Source organism: Dasypus novemcinctus, chromosome 3 (assembly GCF_030445035.2).
Source record: "Dasypus novemcinctus isolate mDasNov1 chromosome 3, mDasNov1.1.hap2, whole genome shotgun sequence".
Taxonomy (NCBI): Eukaryota; Metazoa; Chordata; class Mammalia; order Cingulata; family Dasypodidae; genus Dasypus; species Dasypus novemcinctus.
In genome coordinates, this window is record NC_080675.1 from 60,358,302 (window position 1) to 60,379,747 (window position 21,446).

Below are 21,446 nucleotides of genomic sequence, written 5' to 3' on the forward strand. Positions count from 1 at the left end.
AGTCTTTCACCTATTGCAGTTACCTTAAGATTATTTGCTACTTTACGTCTTTGGGAATAAAATTATTTTCACACTATGTATAACTATCTGGTTATAGCCTAACATATTTAAAGAAAAAAAAAAAAGCATTTCTGTGCTGGAATGAATACAAGGTTCTTTTGCTCAACTGAACTTTTTTATGAGCATTACTTAGACCCTTTGAATCCTAGAAACAGGAAGAATGTGATGCCAAGAATTTGGCAAGTATCTGGAGAAAATCAGCTGAGCTTTAACTTAGCATTTTATTACCTCCTCACAAAATGGACTCAGAAGAGATACATATAAACTTAACTGATTTATGGCTTTCAAAACATTTTCTGTTTCTCTACGTTGTGTTTGTTCTACTTTTAAATGTTTCAGATTGTTTCTTGACCCATAAGGATATATGCTGTAAATGCTTCCAAAACAGGAGAATCTCGCTAGCTGGAGGCAACAGAACGATTATAAAACTTCCTGTCGTGGTCTTACTTTATTTGTCCCCTCGAGTCTGTGAGCATCTTGAGGGTGGGGAATGTCTTCTTCATCTTTGTCACTTCTGCGTCTACCCCAGGGTCTGGGATCCAATAGGTGCTCCAGAAACATTTGTTGAATGAATGGATGCACATAATCGTGAATGATAGACCCATGTCCAGGTTCTGAAGGAGACGGAGGTCTTGAGTAGAGGCGGATGGGGGAGAGGTTGATGAGGAGGGAGAGGCATTTGCACAGACTGGGACGTGTGGGAGGATGCGAGTGCAGGGAATGGTGACGTTGATATAGCTGAATGGGAAGGCCCGGTGGCAGAGGAGGCTGCAGAGGGACCCTGGGGTTGCACTGGGAAAGACATCTGCTTTCCATGGTACTGTGGCAGGCAGTTTATTATTTCTAATTTTTCTTTTATTTAATTTTTGAAGTCCACACTAGCTCAAACCCCCTTAATAGGCCTCCACTTGGCCCCTGAATTAATTTATGAATATAAATAAGCCTCCCTCTTGGGGCCACCCTCCACATGCGGTACAATGTAAGGCAACCCTTGTTCCCTTGTTCTCCCTTAACAGGTTATAGGCTACACTTAAAAATATATAAATGGACTGGAAAGTGTAATACATTTGGGAAGTATAGCTTTTTAAAATATCCTTTCTCTTTACCCATTACATATTTCTTAAGACTCAATGATCCTTCCATTTTCCTCAGTCTGTCAGGGTTATACTCTAAAAACAAATTGGGTTGCTTCTTTTTGATGCTTCCATATTCTAACTCTCAATGATCAAAGGGCATCTGATTTGAACTATTCCATATTGGGTGGAATTTTGATGTCAGAGTGCTTTGGGTTCAAACCCAGTCTCCACCACTTACTGTGTGATCTTGTACAAGTTACCTAACTTCTCTGTGCTTCAGTTTCCTTATCCCTAAAATAGGAATAAGAGGATTGACCCTGTAGAGTTGACATAAAGAATAATTGAGATAATCTATGTAAAGTGTTTAGCACAGTGATTGGAACATAGGAAGTGCTCATTGATGTTAGCAATTATGCTGCTAAAACAATAATAATTATTGCAAGTACTAGACTTCCAGGTTTGGCCTGCTCAGGCTTGCAAAGCTGAGCCCTACAACTGTGTCTGCCCATCCAGGACCTGCCCCTTTCCAATGAGCAGACATATGTCCACATCCTTCCCAGGCTGCTCATTCCATGACAGCCAGAGCATCCTGGCTGTGGGCTGATATATCATAAGCACACACCTACACATATCTCCCCTTTACTCTAGGAATGGACAACAGCAATAGGATAAAAGCCAGATACTGTTAAGGCTCCCCGCCTTGCCTCTTTTCCCAATCTAGTCCATTCATATATAATAATGGACTTGAGAGGGAAGTGGAGGAACTGTGAGTTCCAGGGACATTTAATAGGTAATTAGCAGCAGAGCTCTGGCAAGTAACCGAGTATTTTGTTAAAAGGATGAGCAACCAGAAAGGAGAGATAAGACCACCGACTTTCTTGTTGGTTTAGGTTGTGGTGAGTGTGTGCATGTCAGAGAGTGAATGGGTATGTGTTAGCTGGAGAAGGACCCATAAACCAATGATCAGGTTGGGGGTGAGGGCCTAGGACCAGGTGGACAATTAGGCAGGGAGGACACCCCGGCTCATGGAAGACCAGGGTCTGACCATGGGCAAGGATCAGGGCATCCAAATATTTATTCCCTCAATCAATCATCTATTTATTCATTTGACAAATTGTTATTGAGTGTCGACTATGTGCTGGGATAAGCTAGGTGCTAGGAAAACAACAGAGAACAAGCAAGGTTCTTGCCTTCATGGAGCTTATGGTATATAATGTACACAGACACACTCTCAGTGAGAAGTTGTGTCCTAGAAGTAAGTGCAAGGCATTTTGGAGGTTGGGGGGAGGTGTATGGTCTGATCAAGTTTTCTGGGGAAGTTTTAGTGTTTTCAGGGAACAGCAATAGGGTCAACATGATTACGGTGCATTGTGGGAGCAGCGCAAGATGAGGGTGGGGTGGTAAAGAGAAACAACATCATGAAGAACTTTTGAGGATCTAAGGTGAAGGAATTTGTTCTTTATATTGATGGCATTCTTGAGTGCAAGACTTAACTATTAGTCAGATTTCAAGGATTGGAATCCAGGGAGAGAAACCGGTGGCCATTTTCTTTAAAATTATACACTTGAGGAAATTTCAACTGAGACTATTTGTTGAAAGGTCCCCCTCTCTTAGGTTTTCATGAGAGATGAAGGATTGTCCTTGCCTTTATTGGGGCATTCTCCAAAGAGGAGTGAAGCATCTTCAGCCTTGCCTAGCACCTCCAGACCATGTGATAGCCTACATGTTTAGTGTGGGTGGGTTTTCATAGGAGTATAAGGAGGAAAAGGAAACTATCATTTATTAGCTTCTCATAGCCACGTTTAAATTCCTAAGCCTGGCCTGTAAGCTCATCCGCCCTCTCCCACCTGAACGCATACTACACCCCTGCATGGATCCTCCCTTCCAGTCAAACAAGTTTCAGCACATGCCATGTACTTTCTGCTTGGTACCTCCAATCCTGCTTTTCTTTCAAGGTCAACTCTCTATAAGACTTGGTTTCCTCATCTGTAAATTGGGGATGAGAACACCTTATTCAGGATGGTATGTGCAACAAGTGTATGACAGTACCTAGCATGGGGCCTGGCCTGCAAACACCATTCAACAAATGTGCGCACTTGCTAAGCTCAAGTTTTGGATCCTTGTCCACATGGAACAAACTTCAATAGTCAAATGTTTTCAGGGCTAGGCAGGAGAAAACAAGGACAATAGTGAGAACTGGAGCAAATTGGAAAGGGCATGCCCTGCTTAGAGGCAACGAACATGCAAAGAAACAACAACAAAAAGCAAAAAGAAACCAGCAAACAAACAAAACAATCATGCCTGAGACTTCATTGAGATTAAGCCCACTATTTAGCAACCCTTTAGACTTTGCACATTTACTTTAGATTGTAAATATCTTGTCTGTATTTCTCTTTAATCTACCATCTGTGCTACTTATTTTTCACTTACTTTGCACCCCTTGTAGTGTTACTGATATTCCAATGTATTAATAAGTTATTTTTGATTCTCAGAGTTGTTGGAGAATTAAGATTGCACATGGAGCTTTCTTTGTTATTAGTAATGATAATGATATTATAAATCTCTTAAATTCAGAGACTAGGTCTTTAAGAGTAGATGGTCAGTTCCAGGCATCTCTCTCCTGCATGTTGACTCTTAACTCAGTGAAGACCAGTGATAATGGCTGCTCCCTGCTGCGAGATTAACTAGCAGGCACTGTTCTGAGGGTTTGCATGCCTTAACTACTTTGTGCTCATGAAAACCCTTGAGATAGGCCCTATTAGTATCATTCCAATTGTAAAGATGAGGAAACCAAAGCACCAAGAGATCAAGTAACTTGCCCAGGTCACGGCATTAGGAAGTAGCAGAATGACAATTTGAACCAGTGGACTGGTGCTGCAGCCCATGCACCAAACTACTGCACTGCCCTCGCGCTCTGACCAACTTCTACTCATCCTGATTTATTTATTTAAAGATACTTAGATTACATAAATGTTACATAAAAAATATAGGGGATTCCTATATGCCCCACTCCCTAGCCCTCCCGCATTTTCCCGTATTAACAACATCCTTTATTTCTACTTATCCTTTCAAGACCCAGTTCACGTTACTGCCTCCTCAACTTTCTAGACAGTTATTTGCTCTATCCTTTAGACAATCATAGCCCATAGAATATGCCTCTCCTATAGCAATGATCACATTGTCACACTGAACATTATTTTTCTTTTATGTTTGTATTTATCTCCATCTGAGCTTCTTAAGGAAGAATCTGAATACTCATGAAGTTAGCGTAGGGCTTGGCACACACTTGATAGGCATAAACATGTGTTGACATTTAATTGAACTAGTAGGAACTCAGTTAAATTTGAAGTTCATGGTTATGATGTTTGTTGGAGATGTGACAACACTGAATGGAAATTTCAAATAAGATCCATAGTGCTAAGCTATTGGCTCTTTGTGCCATGGTTTTGGTAACATATATATTTTTGCTGTTCTTTTCTGGGTTAGAGTCACTAAAATCAATCCTATCTAAGGTGTCTCTTTTAACCAGAGTGCCCAAGCCCTTTTTAGCCACATGAATTTGCATACCCAGCCCTTCTGAGAAGGAGCAGTTAATGGCAGATGTGACTGCCCTGTGGAAGCAGAAGATGCAAAGGATATGCGAAACTTACGCCACTTAGGAGCAACTATTAATATTTCACCAGAGGTTACACAAACAAGCTGAAAGAATGACTGAAGGAGACTCAGCCCCACCCCAGTGTGAACAAAAGGTCCATGTTTTATTATAACAACACCATTTGTGCAGTTCTTTAACATTTATAATCCTCTCCCCTCCATTATTTTATCTGATTCTTACAGCAGGTCTTTGGAACAGACAGGAAGTGACACAGAAAGTGGAAGAGACTTGTCTAACGTCTGAGGGCCTGTGAGAGATGGAATCATGGCGAGAGCCTGTCTTCCATAAAGCATTTACACATGCCACGCAAGATGGCCTGAGTAGCCAATTTAATATTGGGAGGTTCCTCTCTCCAGAGTGCACAGGTCTGAATTATTATGAGATGTGAAGACAGGAAAATTTTGCTGATGATCAAAAATGCAAACACTGGAGAACTAAGCCAAGGCAAAAACCATGCTCAGGGTCAAAAAAAAAAAAAGGTGGACGGGACCATTAGTTTAGAAGTGAAGGGAAGTAAAGGGTGATGCTCACTCAGGAGACCAAACCAGAATCTTTGTCACAGAAGGAGGTACCTGTCAAGTTTAATAGGATAGAATAATTTAAAAAGCTTTCTGCTTAAAGAGAAGAGATGAGGTTGGCATGCTAGAAGTTAGAAAATAGAGTTTTCAGTCAGTTGCCTCAGCAACCTACATTATGCTTAATGTTCAAATGTGTAATTTTCAATAACTCGTCTTTCTCTACATTGTCATGATCTCACCAAAGATCTTCCAGTCCCACATGTGTGTGCTCCACATCTCAGTTTCCTGTTCCTTCCTGTACTGGGCTTACTCTCTACTACAGGAATGTGGAGAAACCCAGAAGCGGGAAATGATTAGAATGCCTTCTTCAATGTTGGTACAAAGCCTGCTCTGTGCTTCCTTGTGCCTTGCCCCTCTGGTCTTGCAGACTCTGTGGACCCTGGTCTCTGTTTCTCTTCCTGTGACTCATTCTCTTGGGTCTTGGGTGCCAGGCTGGTTCTAATGATTGGCTTGTTCTGATGCCCCTTTGTCTCAGGTCTGCTGGCTGCTCCTCATGTCTGTTGTTGACTGGGTAGTGCAAGCTGCATCCTGGACTTGGACTTGCTCCATTCTGGCCACAAACCCTCACTGCTAGCAGCCCGATGCTGCCAGTGGTCTCCAATCACAAAAATGTGTGACCATCTCAGAAATTGTCTGAAATAAGATAACATTAGCCTATTTGGGAATGTCTACAGATGGGTTCATTTTCATACAGATGCAGCTTAATGTTCATGAGTTCTTGCTAGTTATGGGGGGTGTGTGTGTGTGTGTGTGTGAGAGAGAGAGATCTGCAAATGAAAAGCAAGGCAGACACACAGTGAATTCCAAAGTACAGCCGAAAGCACTGCAGTTTGGGCAGCTGAATCCCATTAAGAAATCATGAGCAAGCTCTGTATTCCTTTGTGATGGAAAAGAAAAAAAAATCTCTGAGGGTTTCACACAGAAAACATTTTGTGACTGGAGGCTTAAAGTTCTGTTAAGTCTCATAAAAATAGGAACAGTTTGATAGGCACCCGGTGAGTCCATGAAGGAGACTTGCATGTCTCAGTGACACTTTTTAGATCCTGTATTTAGGGAGGCCCCAGAAGGGAAATTCCACTCCCCTCGGCCAGGGAGCATCTGCGGGAGGAAGTCAGAGCCAGGTGGGCCCTCTCAGCTGAGGCAAGACCAAAAGACCTGATGTTCCAGGAGCACAGACAGAGCTGTCTTGATTTTCACAGACTGATTTTTCTTTTTTAACAAACATTTCATAGCAATAGGTTGATAAGATAGAATTGCTTATCTGCCTTCACTCCTTGTCTCCAAACTTTTACTTTGAATGTTAGATCTTACTAAAATTTAAGCCACTTCTATGTATGTTCATATATAAATGATATAAAGATAATAATAATCAGATTGGTTAGGGGAAAAATACTTTAGTAGTAATATTTTGACAATGCTCTTCAATCATTAGTCAAAAAGATTGGGAAAAATGCAAGTTATTGGTGGTTGGGTGAGATGTTATATGTTTGTCTGATCTGATATATATGTTTGTTTTGTAAGTTCACACCTATTATACATTTATTGTTTATGTATGATTATGTATGAGTGATGTATTTCAATAAATGAAAAAAAAAGGGAAAAAATTTAAGCCACTTTCTCTGGAATAAAACTAGAATTAATAACAATTTTTGTGGTAGCCAGTTTGAGGTGACTGATGAGGCATCACCTCTCTAGACACAAAAGACATATTTCACAGCCTCCATGCTTTGATGAAGAAGCCCAAGTTGGTCTTACATAAAAGCAACACATTTATATTTTATTTTAATAATGCAAAAGGCAAATATAGATCTCAAAAATACCTTTTCCTAGGGTAATTATAAAGGCTCTGTGAATATTTATATTCTATTGTTGCTTATACACTGATCTATGCCTAGAATACTGCAGGCCGATACATTCCAGGGTACTTCCAGAAGAACAAACTAGAAAGGCTGGGCTGTGAGACGGGAGGAGCCTATCTGCACCCTTCTGTCTGAGCTGAAAGCTGAGCACAGACAGGGTTTGCAAAGCTATAAAGGATTGCGCAGGGTTGCAAGGACGAGCACACCAAGGACATTCCTCAAAGATGAATCAAAGGTAGGTTTTGCGTAAATAAAAGGAGCACACAGTGGCTAGTAATCTAGGGAAACTGTTACCAAAGGGGTGTCTCAATTAGAAAACACAAACTAGGCTGGAGAGAATAATGAATTTAATTAAAGCTAATCAGTGTTCAGTGTGGGATTCTGGGAATGCCTGGCCTCACAGAAAACAACCTTGTCTTCTCTACCCCTTGCCCCCCAAACTATTCCTAGCGGCTATTTTAGGATCAGGTCACTTAGTTAGAGAACAAGGTTACCAGGTCTATGGACCTACCCATTATGGCGATTCTTTGGTTCTTTTATGAAAATAATGGACTAAGCAAGTAGTCGTCTACCCTCCACCTTGCCTCCTTTATAAGGGCATCCAGTCCCCTGAATTTAAGAACTTGACTATAAGAGAGACAAGACTTGGGGAATTTCTTCATTACCATTACTTGAATACAAAAGACCAGTGTGAGGCTGGCCCAGCAGTAACATCAGCAGAAGCCAATTTGCCAGCAGAATTTTCCTAAACGCAGCTTACTTCTACGCGTGATTCCTTTCTTTGACTTCCCTGAGATCTGACTTCTCACAAAATTTCCTTTCTTGAAAAGTACTAGAGAAAAGTCGCAAACCAATTAGGGAAGAGCAAATCTCTAGAATATCTATTTCACCACAAGACATTTCCTCCATCCCTGGTTCCCTTCCTCCTCGCTCTGGCTTCCCCTCTCCTTCCCTCTCTTGGTCCCTCCCTCCTTCTTTGCTCTGTACAGACAAAAACCACAGCAGAGCACTGGCATGAAATAATTCAGGAGCCCCCTTAAAATTCTGACGCTGGTAACCTCAAAGGCCAGTAACACCTACTTTCCTTCCACTGACTGTTTTTGGGCCCCAACCAGGACGTATGAAAGCATTGACCAAGAAAAGAGTGGGGTTGCAGTGACTGGTAATCCCTCTCTCCCTACTCTAATCTATCATGGCTATTAGTTTATCCATAGAACTATTAGGGACAACTGAATCTTCCTCAGAAATGAAGGAAGTATACAACCTCTTTTGTGTATTCCAGCTGTGTCAATAATAGAAGTAAGGGTCAACATCTAGGTAGATCCCCTTTTCTTAGTTGATCTTTTTTTTTTTTTTTTTTTGGTATGGAAGAAGTTGGTTATGAAAAACATCATATAATATACTTAATGTGAAGAAAATCAGTCCTCTCTTTCTCTCAAAAAATTTACCATTAAATTTCAAATGTGTCTGTAAAACTTTGACTCTTCAAGTATGTACTGAAATGGAACAAAAGGACTAGTTTGAGGAGACAGCATTAAGCTTAGTTGATGGAAAGTAAAAACTCTTTGAAATGGTTCCTTTAAAAGCTTTGGTGTTCTGATTTCTACTACATTCTCTTTTCAACCACCTTAGGCATTTGTTTTTAATAAGTCTTTACCAAGTAAATGATTCAACAAAGAACCTCAAGACTGTGTTTCTGAGCAGCAAAATAAGTACAGATTCCAGATGTTTCTCATTTTTCTATGTCACTTATTCAAACTCAGAAATCTCTTGTTTATTGGACATTTATTTAATCCTAATGCTTTACACATTCCCTCCTCCAAGAATCCCCTTTCCATCTTCTCATCCTGCCTCTTGCCAAATCCATGTACAGGGTAATTTGTCATAGTTGAAATTGTACCTTCCCAGCATATTCTCTCTAAGAAATGTTTAAACTTGGGCCAAAACTAGATTTCATATTCATATATAACTTTTATCCTTCAATATTAACATTTATATGAAAGGTTAGGGAAATTTCCTTCTCCTGAAATCCTTAAAAATTTGATACATGTTTTGTTTTATAAATTTATTAGAAGGTAGGGAGATAAATCACCTTTCAAGGCCCTCTTCCAGCCTTTGATCATCTGAAGCCTGCACTTGGGACAATCAGCTGACCTTTGGATTTTGCTCCAAGGTCTGGTGGCTAGCAGAGGAGCTAAAAGCAGATGCCATTTCCCCTAGCTTTATGGATGGGCTATGTATAATGGTTTTCCACACTTTAATATACCCCTAATTCTACCTGGCTCCATGCTGGAGTGTCAGCAGCAGCCAAATAGGAGAACAGAGAGCAGGGAAGTGACAACAAATCTCCACAGAAAATAAAATGTAGTCGTAGTGGTAGGGCTGATACTGGTTGTGATTGGGAAACTTACAGGTGGGTGAATCATGCAACGAGAGATACTTGATCTCTTACCTATGCGCTTGGCTTTTTTGTTTTGCTTTGTTTTTTTTTAGGAGGTACTAAGGATTGAAGCCAGGACCTTGTACAAGTAAAGCAGGCACTCAACATTGAGCTATATCCACTCCCCAGTGTGCTTGCTTTTATGGGACAAGATCTAATGTGACATTTTTGAATTAGCAATTCTATTAAGAAAATTATTTTTTTTAAAGGAGGTACCTGGGATTGAACTTAGGACCTTGTACATGGGAAGCAGGTACTCAACCTGCTAAGCTAGATCTGTTCTTCAATAAAATTATTTTTAGTCATGGCTAATATTAATTAACTAAGGCACAGTACTCTGTTCTTTCATTAGCTCTATTATTTCTTATAAAAATTCTAAGAAGTAGATGCAATTATCATCTTCACTTTACAAATGAGGAAACTGAGTCTTACAGACTCCGAGACCTACTTGCTCAAATAATACACATAACGTAGATTAGAAATCATGGATATCTTTGCAAAGTAGGGGTCATCTTAAGCAAAGGCATTTGGGGGGGCAGCATTAATCATCATTTCAGAATGATGTCATCCTCGTATATATTCTTTTTAGGTTTAACAGAGATTTCATAAGTCTTCCCAGGGTTACAACAAATCATAATAAGGATGGAAGTGAAATGGCTGCTGTGCAGCTATCAAGCCTAGCTTCTAGAACTGCAGGTACCGGATATTGTAGAGACAAGACCTCCAACATATTCTAAACTACGAGAGGACAGACTCAGATTTTGGACAATACAATCCTTTGCAAATGTCTTCAGAAGTGACAATTCAAGACTTTCAGCCCATGTAAAAATATTAATTCCACTTGTTAAGAGGATGTCCTATGTATATTAGATTTAAAAGGCAATCATCTCCAAAGTTGGGCACCCTTTTATAGGTGTGTCTTCTTTGAGTATTTTTCTTTTCAAGGTTAAAAAGGAAGTTTAAACAATTTAATTAGTTGACAACTACTGAATCCCTAGTTTTGATGGTGTCCCTATTAGATAGCCTTTAACTCGTCAGATAGATGAGTATATTTGTAATGCAGCATTTCAGAAGAGTTTACAAAGCAATCCTCAGCTTGCTAAATGAAGAATGGATAAATCTGAAGGAAGGAGGAAAAGGCAATTGGAGGAAAAGAAGAAGAGACATCAAACCATTCAAATTCTATCAATCTTGAGGAGACATTTTCTATTCCTTTGGCCCATGAAAGCTTATCTAAAACAGTGGTTCTCAAACTAGAGTGTGCATCAGAATCACCTAGAAGGTTTTCTAAAACTTTGGTTTTTTGGTTTTGGATCTGGGTGGTGCCTGAGAATTTCCATTATCAGCACGTTCCTAGGTGATGCTGATGCTATTGGCCTGAGGATCAAACTTTGAGAACCAGTGATCTAAAATGTATTAATTAAGAATGGAGATCCTGTTTCACCTTTCCTAGTTTACTCCCTCTGGTTTATTTTAAAATAAGGGTTACATGGTCACATTTAGTGTCTCTTACCTGATGAAATTTGTTAAGTTTCCAACCAGAAGAAGCGTCATGAGAAAAAAATGGGTGTAAAAGCTGTTGAGAAAAAAGATAAGGGTAATCAAGAAAGGAAATATAATATACACTATATTAATATAATATTATATAAACATACATTTCTCAATCATTATAATTAATATAATTAATGTTAACTTTTGGACACAGTATCATCATATCCCATGAATATACAACTTGTATATTCAGTGTGACTTTCTATTAACAACTTAAACCAATTTGCAGATGAAGAAGATGCATATGGATCAACTCAATGACCAATAAAAAGGAAATTTCATGATTTAACAATAAATTCTCTAGAAAAGAAGGTGACAATAATACCAGAGTTGCCACTAAATATTTTAAATTATTTTAATGAATGCTTATTTCACCCAAGTATTGTGTGCTAAGATAAGGCATTAAAAAAATTTTTTTTTGCAGTCTAAAATCTGCTTCCTAATGCAATGATACAGTCTGAATTTTGTTATTTATCTCTCATTTGGATTACAACAAATCTTATTTGGATTTCCCTTAGATTACCAAACAAGGGAATTGTAAGAAGGGTAAAGAAATGTCTGAGAGGCATATATGTATGGTGTGCAATTGAATGTGTGGTGTTTGTGAGACAAAGGAGTATGGAGATAGGATTTCTTCAGTAAAAATATTTTCTGGGTATTTTATCAAAATTTCTAGGAAAGGGATGGATTATAGTGTTTTCCATTGGTCAGGCAGTCAATTCACACCGAAGTGGGCCTCTTCCCCTCAGTCTCTGGATTCCCAGTTATGTCTAGCCTGGTGGACTTAGGTATCCATAGGGTCATTGTTTCCGTCCTTCTTCCTCACTTTCAAGTGGTTCTAGGCAACTCAAACCAAATGCTAGACTCACTCCCAGATATTCTTGGCAGACTGGTACACGAGCCCAGTGTTTCTGGCTTTTTAGCCTCCTCTTGCCATTGTAGATAGTCCATTAATGACCAGGGCACTGCAAAGAGTTGCTTCTGGTATTTACAACTTCTCAGGCCCCTCATCTTCACTTTCAGATAGGGACAATGATAGTGGGTGGTCATTTCCAGAGGTTCAATGCTTGCTGCTCTTCTCCCACAATATTCATTTCTGGATTAAGGGGGATTACATCTCATGCTTCTGCTCCTCCAAATGTGAATGCAAAACATGAGTTTGACCTATAATTGAGTCTACCATTCTTTTAGTGCCCAAATCAATAGAGGGTTTTCTGCAGAAACGAGATGGTTCAGAAACGTTCACATTCAAAGTCAAGGGTTATAAAGGACCATAGTCACCTCCATGGGATTAAATATATCTCCAAATCTTTTAATCCAGAAAAGTTATGATGAACTCATCACTATTTTGCCATGCGCTTTCTTCTTTAAAACTTTGTGGCAAGCAAAGCAGGACAAGGTGCCTACAGATAGACTTCACCTTGAGTATAAATTCAGGAACTTCAAGACCCTAAACTTAGTTCTAGCATAACTGTATATTCGTGTGTCAATATAGGCTATTCTTCTCTTTCCCCACTTTTTAAAATAAAAATCAATTGCAACTCTTTATTGAGTTTTGGGGTTGGCTTAAAAGATGTATTAGGTATGATTTTTGCCTCAGAAGTGCTTGCAAATACAAGACTTACACATGTAAAATAATGAAAAACAATGAAAGAAAGGATCAAGTTAAATGTGAATTATGCAGTGTAGATAGTGCAGAATTTACGAGTTGAGAGAGTTGGGGACAGCATTAGAAAAGAAAATTTGTGGCAAGCCACTGCTTCTCAGCTCAGCAAGACAAGGTATCTATAGACTCCAACTTTTTAACTCACCTCAACTAGAAGGAACTTGCAGGTATGGATTAAAGGATGCATTTGGTTTGTATAAAAAGACAGATTTCCTTCTATAGTTTTATTTAGAAAATAAACTCTTTAAGGCACTAGTTAAAAAACTTCAATACCACTCATTAAATATCATTGTTGGGGTCTTAAAATCTCAAACTGGTAACCAGTGAGCCAAAGGCAGCCCACAGAACATTTTTCATTTGAACCTCAATTACAATGTTTTAAAACATATTTGAATTAGTTGCCAATATTAATTAACAAGTCAAAAGTTGTCACATAAAAAACTCCAGATTTATATTTTCCCTTAAAAATTGGGCAGGCTATCAAACCTGGCCTACATGTCGCCTGGTAACTATTGGTGGGAGCTGAGTAGCATCCACCACCCTCACATGGGACACTAGCTCTCCTACTCCCGAAGGCTTCTCCCACCTAAAGTGCTTTGCTCATATAGTCATTTGACCCTGAGTGCATTTGAATTTACAATCTCCGCTGTATATTAACAGAGTTTCCTACACAGAGAGGTTATGGCAAATACTCCACTCCAATAAATGCAATCAAAACAAGAAATGCTCCTATCCTTTAGCGTCCTTTTACAAGTGTGTGCAACTTACACATGGAAAGATACTTTATAAAATATTATTCTCAGTCTAAAGAGGAAAACATCATGCACAACACATGCAGAGAGTTGAACTTTCAGTTCTGAAAGTACATTGGGGATCAAAACTCAATATAAATATTCTACGGTGGTGGCTTACTGGGCTCCTCCTTGCATAGGAAGGATGTGTGCTCTGTTAACTCTTTCAGTTCACTTAATTTAGAAGAACCATTTTATGAATGAAAATTTGGATTGATAAAGTAGATAAGATAAAATTGATTTTTCTATTTTTCAGACTATATCCCTATTTTATGAGGATTTTATTAAAATAGAGAATTATTCCTCTATATTTGAAATAGAGCTAAATCTTCCTGTAAAGCTTTGACAGCACGTTGTGGCCTACAGATAGGCACATCTGTATGAATATTTACAGTGGACAATTGGTTGCTCATTGTCAGCTCTGAGGAAATGTACAAAGCATTCAAAAGACTGGGCAATGCAAGGCAGCATTTGCTGTTAGATTTGGAATGAGTTTTCATGCTAGAATTAGAATAGTCCTTTATTTGTTCATTCAGGCATTCCAAAGGTATGTATTTATTTAACGCAGTGGGTTTTTTTCTTGGCCTTCTACTAGCCAGTTCTGTGAACTTGGGCAGATCCTTCAACCTCTCCTAGTTTTGGGCCCTCAGATGAGGGAGTCATATTCAATTAGCTCTCAGTCTCCTAAAGATGAAGCTGCCCAGAACAAAGGGAGCCCAATGTGTGGTGGCTTAAGTGTTGATCTACAGTCCCTTGACTTTGGAAATCTCTGTCCAGCCTGGTCAGTGTGCAGGGCAAAGCAGGGCTAAGAGTTAGTTTGCAGCCACTGGGAAGACTCCCTTGGAGTTTACAGCTGGCTTGTTTTCTGATAGCCCCTGCAGGGAATGGGCAGAGTCCCATGACCTTCTGGTGTTAAACAGTTTGATTACTACTCCTGAGAATTTGGCATTCTCTTTTTAGTTCCTATCTCTTCTTGCTGGCTTAAAGGATGAAAGTTCATTCTCCCTGTTAGGGATCAGGGGAAGAGAAGGCCGAGTTGAACAGCCCTTAAGACATAGAAAACATTATGTCAAACATTCGAGTTACAGTTCAAAGAGAAATGAAGGAAATTCCATGCTTTTCCTTCTTTTCTTATAAAAATTTGCCTTATTTTACCAGAGCACAGAGGGAGATTTATTGTAAAATAGTTTTGGGGAAGAGGTCATGAAAGGAGAGGGCATTTTCATTGAAGAGGAGTCAGAGGGTGGGGGCAGCTAATTGTCCAATAATATTGGCCAATTATTAGAGCAGAGATCAGCTACTGTAAAGGTCCCACCTTACCTCCTGTATGTTTTTTGGAACTCTTTTTTTCCCACAAAATTAGATGTTTACTGCAGAATTATTATAATATATACTTAAGAAAAAAATCCCTGAATTTCCACCACCCAGAAATTTATATAGTTGACATTTTGATGTGTTTAATCCCAGCAAATATAAACACATGTACATTATGTAGAGTTTAAAAAAATGAGATTGTATGTATATATGTACACACATATATGTATACTGTGTATACATATACATATACTGTGTACACATAGATATCTGTATATTATAAAGGTATATATGTGCGTATATATATATTCACACTATTTTATAAATTTATTTCATTTAATACCTTGTAAATATTTTTCTACTCTAGTAAATCTGGACTTCTGATAATTTTTAATGGCTATATATTCTTCATTGTATTGAAATATAATAATTTATGTAATCAATCCCCTATAATTAGGCATTCTCCCCTACCCCCATTACTTGTGTAGTGATTGAGAAAAGGTTTTTTATTTTTTTTTGAATTTCTCTCCCCTTCCCAACACCGCCCCCCCCCCCAGTTGTCTGCTCTCTGTGTCCATTCACTGTGTGTTCTTCTGTGTCCGCTTATATTCTTGTCAGCAGCACCAGGAATGTGTGTTTCTTTTTGTTGTGTCATCTTGTATCAGCTCCCTGTGTGTGCAGCACCACTCCTGGGCAGGTTGCTCTTTTATCACACTGGGTGGCTCTCCTTACGGGGCGCACTCCTTGTGCATGGGGCTCCCCTAGGTGGGAAACACCCCTGCGTGGCAGGGCACTCCTTGTGTGCATCAGCACTGCACATGAGCCAGCTCACCACATGAGTCAGGAGGCCCTGGGTTTGAACCCTGGACCTCCATGTGGTAGGTGGATGCTCTATCCGTTCAGCCAAATCTGCTTCCCTGAAGGAAAGGTTTTAAAGCTGGATTCCATCAGACAGCAAAGACAAAAAGAGAGATGAGTGGTCCTCCGTGAGAAAGGAATAGCCATTCTGAGTTTCTTGGGACAGTGTACAAGCAGTGCTTGGAGTAGTCTGAGTTACAAGGGGCCTGAGACAGGGCAGAAATTGGCATTTTAGAGGAAAATAGGTTTCTAAGAAATTTCCAAGGGCTTTTTAAACCAGGGCAATCTGACATCTCATATCCTCTAACCAACTGCTTTTAGTGAGAAGCTTTGGGCAAATAAATAAATCGCAGGGCTGTATTACACATTGGAGTTGGCAGAAGGCAAGGAGACCAAAGCTGCAGGATGAACTAGGTAAGTGAAATAAAGAATTCCATGGCATCAGGAAATAGAACAAGAGGTACATGGCAGAGAGGTTAACCCTCCAAGAAGCCTTGAGATGGGGATGCTGAGTTCCCTCTATATATGGGGGTAAGTCTCATTTAAATACTAAAGTTAGAACAGCATCATGAGTTTATAGTATTTGGATACACCCGGGCAGCTAACACAACACTAAATTAAAATCTTTTCATATTTATTGGCTAACTTAAAATTTAAAAGTGACTTTGGAATTTCCCAATTAGAAGTAAAATGCATGTACTTTTCTATAGTTTTCTCCCTTTCTCTTGGTCATTGTCATTTCTTTGCCTTCTCCTTTCTTTTCTCTTAACAGAAATCAAGTAACATTTCATTTGGTAATGCATGTCCATTGTACAAAATTCAAAAGTTGCAAAAGTATATAGAATATAGACTAAATCATGTCCACTTAGGCCTACCAGTGACCCTGATACTTCATTAGAACTGTGAGTATTAAATGTTATCTAGCTATATATCCTTCCAGAGATGTCCTATGCATACTCAAGAATATGTGTATGGATAAAGAGCCCCTTCTGTTTTGTTTCTACAAATGGTAGCATTCCCTACAGAGTCTGTGCCTTGCTTTTCTCCTTTAGCATACTTTATTAATTGTAGGTATTAGTACATATGGAGCCATCCAAGGACTGTACTTATAATGCAGTGTCAATAGATATATATAATTTATTAAGCCAGTCCCTTTTTGATGGGCATTAAGGTTTGTTTCCTTTATTGTCATTATAGGTCTTACTGTATGACTATTTAAAATGTTGATCAATATTGTTAAATTACCATCCATAAAGGTTGTACAAATTTACAAACCCAGTACAAACATAAGAGAATGTCCCTTTCCATATACCTTAATCGAAATGGTTGGGACAGTATGAAGTTCTTTTATTAATCCAAAAAAGAGAAAAAATGTGTTTTTGAACTAATCTATTCCTGTGGATATGAAACTCTTTTGATTGGACTATATCAGTGAGGCATGGCTCAGGTCAAGTCTCCGCCCTCTTTCTGGGTCTGAAATAGACACACAGAGAGACAGATACACACAGGAAACGGGAGAGTCACCATATTGATCCTGCCATGTGAGAGAGGCCTGCAGGAAAACAGAGAAGCCCCAAGAGCTGAGAGAGGTTCCAGAGTCTGGAACCAACAGAGAACAGAGGCATGGAAAGAAGCCCCCATGAGGCTGAGCCCATGGAGTAGCTCAAGGCTGAAGAGACCAGCCATATGTTGGATAGCTCACCGCTGAACTCAAGAAGAAAGAGGAGCAGCCAAGACTGAGAGGAGTCAGGGTAAGAGACAAGCCCTGTGCCTAGCTGCCCATAGCTGAGCTCCGGAAGATGGTAGGTTCTGGAGGGGAAGGCAGAGATCTTGACACAGATTGCCTGCCATCTTGCTTTACCACATAGCAACATGCCAGGATTAATAGTGGCTGATTTTGGTGAGAAAGCATCTCTGATGGTCACTTGATTTGGACACTTCATGGCTTTGGAACTGTAAGCTTTTACCTTAAATAAAATTCCCATTATAAAAGTCAACCCATTTCTGGCACTTTGAATTGGCAGCCGTTTAGCAACTAACACAACTGTGTATTATCATAAAAAAAAATCTTTGCCCATCTGATACCTGGAAAATTCTGTCTCATTTTAATTTGTACTTTCTTATTATAAGTGATGTAGAACCTATACCCATATGTTTATAAGACCTTTGAATTCCCATTTTTTCTATGTGTTCATTTTTCTATTGGATTATTGTTTCATTTGATTTGTAAGAGCTCCTTATATAACAGAAAGTAGCCCTTTTACTATAAAATGTCTAGCAAACATTTTTTTTCCTAGTTTGTCTTTGTCTTTTAATGTTAAAGTGTTTTTCAGCCAGGTAAAACAATTATTTTATTTTATTTTTTTTTAGTAATTTTTTTTTTTTTTTGGCTTCTATTTATCATTCTGTTCTGTGGGTTTTTTTTTTTGGGGGGGGGGGAGGTGTCACTATTATTACTTCTCAATAATTTTTACCAAAAAACCTATTTCATATTTTCTTCCAGCAAATTTATGGTTTCGCTTTTTAAATTGTTTTATCCATCTGGAATTATTTTGGTGTCCTTCTTCCCTTCCCCTCACCCTTCTTTCTTTATGCCTTGGGCAAGCTGCCAGGGAGTTGTAATAAGCGAGGCACACTCCTTCCATCTCTGGCAGACATCCTTCTCTCTGATAGGCCCAAACTCAGCTGTTCTGCGTTTTGGTTGAAAGGTGATGTGGGATGTGAAAATAAGGAAGAGACTGGGAAGTACAAGAATGAAATTTCTGGATTCCTGGGTGCATTCTTTGATCTATTGTTTAACCATTTTCTCTATGAATTTCCACTGTTATCTCAATAGAGTACTGAAAATACAGAAATGAGCTGGAATTAAAAGAGAAAACAGTTTTGATGTAAAGAAGAACTTAATGATAGTTAAAACTACATCAGGCAGGGAAGCCATATGGATTGAAAGATGTAGTTGAAGACTTTCAACTGGAATAGGTACCTATTAAAAACCCTTTATGAATTATGCTAAGTGAAAGTAACCAGACACAAAGTACTACATACTGTTTGATTCCATCTATACGAAATATAAATATAAATAAATTTATAGAGATGGAAATAGATTAGCAGTTATGTATGGCAGGGGATGAATATCGGGATTGAGAGGTGACTATTAAGGGGTTGGGGATCTTTCTTTTGGAAATAATGAAAATGCTCTAATATTGATTGCAGTGATGAACGCACAACTCTGTGACTATACCAAGAGCCACTGATGGTACATTTTTAGACGGATTGTAGGGTTTGTAAATATGTTTCAATAAAATTGATTAAACCAAAAAACTCTTTATGATTTTGTCAACTTTACCATCAGAAAATGGATAATTTTAAAACGGAGGTATCATGCATTAATATCTGTAAGCATTTTAATAAAAGAGTTTGCAGAAATATAAAGTAGCATTTTCACTTACGTATTTTTGATAATATATACTATAGAAGTAGCACATTTTAGAAAAAGAGTGTTAATCATTTTCTGTACAGTTTGACAAATGTAGGAATTTGGTGGGAAGAGAAGGGGGTCAGCAGTGGTATCAGTCAGGATACCACAGTATGATGACCTTGAGAAAGTCACAACTCTCAGAAAAAGGAGGATTGGTGATAAAGTCAATTAGGCAAATACCAAAGACTTACAACACCAAGAACCACTAGCTAAAGAGGATATAAACTTCTTAATTTAAATTTAAAGACATAAATTTTATGCCATGACCTAGAACAACACTTACATATATATGTACAAGACTGAAATTAAAGTTACAGGAAATAGTATTAACCCCTAATGAATGCATTCTGACATTTTTATTATATTCCATTCCATTCCATTCCATTCTATTCCATGTTTCTCTTTTTTAGAATGTTGATCAAAACCCACTAAATTCTTACCAAATGCAATGGATGTGTCATGATGATGGGAATGAGTGTTGCTGGGGGGGAGAGGTGGGGTGGGGGTGGTGGGGTTGAATGGGACCTCATATATATATATATTTTTAATGTAATATTATTACAAAGTCAATAAAAAAACATAACAAAACAAAACAAAAAAACCCACTAAATTGATTTTTCAACCTTTTGACCCACAGTTTGAAGGATGCTAGGCTAAAGGAAAATGAATATTCACCCACCCTGACACAAAAATTTAGGACAACTAATCATTGTCCATAAAATAATGTTCCCTCTTAATTCACATAAATAAATAATTGTACACTGCAAATGTCCTATATTTTCAGCTACGTTTTTTTTAGTTAGAGAAGTTGCAGGTTTACAGAAAAATCATGCAGAAAATAGAGAGTTCCCATATACCCTCTCTATTGTAACACCTTGCATTGGTGTGGTAATTTGTTACAAATGATGAGAGCATATTTTTATAACTGTATTATTACTTACCTATCATCCACGGTTTATGTTAGGTTTCACTGTGATGTTCAAAGTTCTATTACTTTGTTTTTCAATTTTTTGTTTGGTAACATATACACAATGTAAAATTTCCTCTTTTAACCACATTTAAATATATAATTCAGTATTGTTAATTATGTTCATTGTGTTGTGCTATCCTCATCACCATCTACCACCAAAACTTTTCCATCCCTCCAAATGGAAACTGTGTAATTTAAGCATTGATCCCTACCCTTATCCCAGCCCCTGTTAACCTACAATCTAGTTTCTTACTTTATGAATGCGCTTATTCTAATTATTTCAAAACCATGATATCATTCAATATTTGTCATTTTGTGAACCTTGGAAACATGTTGAGTGAAATGTCAGTTACTTTCTAAAAGAAGACAATATGTTTGAGAGCACTGTCATCTATAGAATCTAGACATGTATTAAAAGTAAATTAAAACTCATATCCACATAAAAGATAAAATCCACATATAATTTCTTCACAACGACAGCTGTTTTAACTTAGAAATGAGTGATTTTCAGACCAACTGGACTATGAGTAAATCCAACCAATTAGAACTCAACGATGCTCCCATAATCAGATGGTCACATGTGCTGATATGAGGGTTCACACCCTGGCATGCATGTTCATACCAGGGACCAAAGCTCAAGAACTAAACTTTGTAGTAAATAAGATCAAATGAAAAAACTGATTTTTCTATGGTCATAATCTAAATATAAGCTAAAATTGTGCCCATTAAAAAAATTCTCATAAAAGAATATGTAACACAGAAAAATTAATCATATTTGACCTGACAATAAAATGGGCTCCACACAAGACTTCCATCTAAGGCCTTGCTACTTCTAGAGCTGTTCCCACTCCCTGAGCCTCTCCAGCCTTCACTGTTAATGAACGAGATTGGCCTAGATCCTAGGGTGACTTCCCGTCATTAGTCTATGGGCTTGGTGATTCATTCAAATAAAACCACAAGGACAACCACCACCACTGCCGCCACCACCGCCAAAAACTGCCCATTTTCTGAAGGCTCAAAGTGAGAGAGTTTGTATCTTTCTAAATATTTAAAAATAAACTCCAAACTATCTTTGGGCTGGATGCCTAGAAGAATATGCCTCACCTCACACCATCAATTCTTGGCACTTGAACCCATGGGTATTGTTCCA

At 38.5% G+C, this 21,446-nt stretch overlaps 1 protein-coding gene across 2 annotated transcripts in view; it reads right to left on the reverse strand.

Moving 5' to 3' along the window:
- The window catches only part of FRMD6 (FERM domain containing 6), a 265,450-nt gene that overhangs the window by 170,582 nt on the left and 73,422 nt on the right, over window positions 1-21,446 (reverse strand). For both annotated transcript variants that reach the window (XM_058293426.2, XM_058293425.2), the window contains exon 2: window positions 11,182-11,244. The gene's annotated coding sequence lies outside the window, so the exon portion shown is untranslated. The remainder of the gene's footprint in view (window positions 1-11,181; window positions 11,245-21,446) is intronic.